The following is a 3,851-nucleotide window of genomic DNA, read 5'->3' on the forward strand; positions in this document are numbered from 1 at the left end:
GGAATCATGAAACAAAATTTCTCATTTACTCAGAAAGTGTAATAGTTTTTAAAAAGCTATGGATCTGACGGGCAGGGGGGAGGGAGGGGAGGCGGGGGGGCGGGGAACCGAGACTGTAAGGTTCTCTGAATTAAGAATTTCAGTTTAATATTGTGCTTTCTGTGTTAGCCCTGTCATAGGCTGGCAACCTATCCTCCTGCCCTGTCAAGCTGCAGGTTCTAGCACCCCTGTGATTCTGTACTGGGAGAACAGATACCATGGATGGATGGATGGATGCCTGCAAATTAGTAGAGACTCTGTTAGTCTCCGCTAAGTATAAGTATGAATCAGCCTATTTTATAAGATGGAAAAATGATAATGTGTCCCTTTTTGGGCCTTCTCTAAATTCAACTTAATTCCTTTGAAGGATTTTAAAATATTGCTCATTATTTTCAACCCTGTACTAAAAAGAGCAGTAGTAAATTATTAATATTGAACATTTTAATGTTAAACATTACAACTATTATCACAAAGGGATGTCAGTACTGTTGTCAGTGTTCTTCTTGAATGTAAGTTAAAATATCCGCTGTATCTGAAAGAAGCCAAGAAACAGAATGCGTTATTATTTGACTGTTAGACTTGACTCTCCTAAAACCAATACCACCTTCAATATAGCTGTCAGTAGGCTTAGCAGTGACAGAAAAAATCCTGTCAGTGGAACATTGCTGCCACCATGTGTTGTTCAGGAGGTACCACACAACTGGAGGCAAACCATAAAGAATCCCTATAAAAAGGGGTTATACTGAGTGAAAATACATACTGAAGGGCGGCCAGGTGCCCAGTATACGTGGGACTGTACAGCATCTTTAATCATTGTGCCCCTTTGCACTCATTGAAACAATGACCCTCATTTTTATTAGCTCTAACTTGCAAAAATACATTTATGAGTTGCATCCGAAACTCAACGGCTATTATCGCACAACAGTTGCTGAAATAACAGCTAATAGTTATTGAATTATTGAATTAGAACCAAGGAATACACAAATGCACAAAGACACATGTACATACTTGTACATGTGTACGTAAGACCTTTAATGCAAATTTTAGGCTTTCTTGAATACTTCCTGTGGTTTCTTAGTGAAAGAGTTGGGAAAATTGCATTCAGATAAAATGCAGTACATTTGTTAAACCTTTAACTTGTATAATTTTGTTGTTTTGGGTTTTTTTAAGTTAGAGATTGGAGATTTTTCAGAATAGCTCTCAGCAATAGTAACATGTCCTATATTGCACCACATAAATAGTCTGTGGCCCACATTCAGTTTGTTGGTATCCGGTCACCCTATTTAAGGAAAGTTTCTTTTTTAGATTCTCAGTAGACTCAAATAATAATGCTGCAAAGGGTTACAGTGAGTTTTTCGTGACCTTGTTTCATTTTACTTTGGAGGCTTTGATTACACTATACAAACTCGTAATCTTTCCACACTCAGATGTTTTATTCTCTATTTGAGCTCCAGATATGTTCGTACAAATTTCCAAAGACAACAGTATTTCTTTCTTTCTTTTCTCTTTTTGGCAATAAGATTACATGAACTGTGGGACTAGACTTTCTCTTATTTCCTAAGAAATCCATAGTACTGCTTGCTTAACTTTTTCCTTCCTGCAAAGATTTCTACACCAGCTTCCAGCCTCTTATCTTGAGTCATAAGGTTCTGTGCTGCTATCTGCTCTCATTCTACAAATTACATACAAACATATAGGCTTATGCCTGTACAGATTATCAGGCATCTCAGTCATGGTATGTCCACAAGAGCTAGGTCAACCGCAACTGCTTTAGATCTCCAAGCAATCTAAGCCCATTTGCTCTTTATCATATAATGTGGTTTCCAGGCATTCTCCCTTGTGAAATGAAGCACTAACTGCTTGCAACCCCGTCACAGTATTCCACTGAAATTCCACAAGAAAGGAAATATATTTATGCAGCGGTTAAAGAAATCCAAAAATGTAATCGCCTTTACTTCCCATACATTTCATTGCCCCTCACATGTGCCTATCCAAGTGAGCATGGTAAAATAATAATAAATTTCTACTGAACAGTCAAGGGCACAATTTGACCCAACTCATTCAAGCATTTTCTTATGAAATTTAGTTTATCACTATATGCTTATCATTCAGGGAGAATACACTGGGACATTGGGAACACTACATCAATGTTATTCACTTCACCTGATGGTGCTTTTAATTATGTTGCTGTTCAGTGTGTGTCTGCAGCCTGAACTGGTCTACAGTAATCTACTTGTTGATCAGAGCATTATGCCATGCCTTGGGAAGTACATGCTTGTGCTCTTGTCATTCAGTCACTGTGTTTTACACAAACACCTTTGAGGGGGAAGTGCCTCCAGCAAATCCATCATTCTGTGCTGGCCCACCAGGGAAGAACCTGTCAGCATTTAGCCAGCTTACACAACAAAGATCTACCACATCCAAATTCAACTCGGTGCCCTCCGAGCTGCTGGGAAGACCTTGATGAACTCAAGCTGTGTGTATGTATTTTAGACACACACAGAGGAAGACTGCTGCTGCTCAGCTACTTTTCTTTCCCCGTCCTCACTGTGACTGGAGGACGAGGCTCACCAGGGAAATGCTGATTCAGAAGGTCTTTCCAAATGCCTCATTCATTTTTCAGTACTGAGACACTGCTGCTGCCAGCTACATCAATAAAGTATATCTAGAGACTCTACTTAAGCTCAATTGCAAACATATATGAATGTTTTATGGCTCAAGTTATGAGATGTAGCTGTGGGGCACTGGACCTGCACAAGCCACTTCTAATGAACACATCACCTGCTGTATTTGGTCAAACAGTCGTCTGGAGCAGCAGGGCAGAACCACCAACATCAAAGTAAAAGATTTGGCACCAGCTGTCAAGCGTACAGCCTAAACTCACCTGGGTGCCACACAGAGCTCTTCTTTTCAACAAGGAAAGCTGTTTTCTGTTGCTCTCAAGTATCCTGTTGCTAAAAAAAAAAATGAGAAAAAACAATTAAAAGCTTTTATTGGGGATTTTCTGGTGGAAAAATGCACACATGCTGTGAGCAATTTTATAGAACGTTGTGTAAGCCAGTGAGGTAGCTCTCTGCTCTAGTGGCTCTGTGTGGTATGGGAGGCAAACATGTAAGCCACAACCTGAAGCAAAACTTATTGATCTATGTAAGCAGGCCATTGACTGGTGCTGGGTGTGTGTCAATGTCTCTAATGGGAATGGATAGCGTTTGTGTGTGTTTGAGCACAAGCAGGCCTGTACGCCTGCCTGGATCCTTCCTAGCTTATGTGCATTTGTATATATTTGATTATCACTTAGATATGAATGAGCGCACGTGTTGAAGCAAAAAAAAAATGTACAGTTGAAAAAAAGGCTGCTTTAACCATCATAAGATCCGCAAGATCACCGGCAACCTGTTGTAAAGGTAAAGGTAGGTTTTGTTTATGTTTACATCTAGCTTTTAATGGATTTTTACCATTTGGCATACACAAATGGAAATCATATAAGAGAATAACTCTAAGAACCAAAATGCATGACTTAAGACTTAACTTAAAAGATAACATCTTCTACTTTGTGAAATGATGCTGGGTTAGGATACAATAATCAATGCATATGCAAAATCTCCAAAACTGGCCAATGTTGACTGTGCTATCAGTAGAAAGATGAATAGAACAAAACAAAACCACCCCCTTTCCCCCTTAGTTATACTTTGTATTGCATAAACAAATGCTTGCATTGCATTTAGTGTCATTCTAAGAGGTGCATCAGTGATATTTTAGCAGATGACACTCTCCTTTCCTACTCCAAGGTTTGAGTTTAAAACAGCGGGGGG

The sequence above is a fragment of the Haplochromis burtoni genome, unplaced genomic scaffold (genome assembly GCF_018398535.1).
Source record: "Haplochromis burtoni strain Fernald_Lab_line unplaced genomic scaffold, NCSU_Asbu1 Contig_230, whole genome shotgun sequence".
NCBI classification, from domain to species: Eukaryota; Metazoa; Chordata; class Actinopteri; order Cichliformes; family Cichlidae; genus Haplochromis; species Haplochromis burtoni.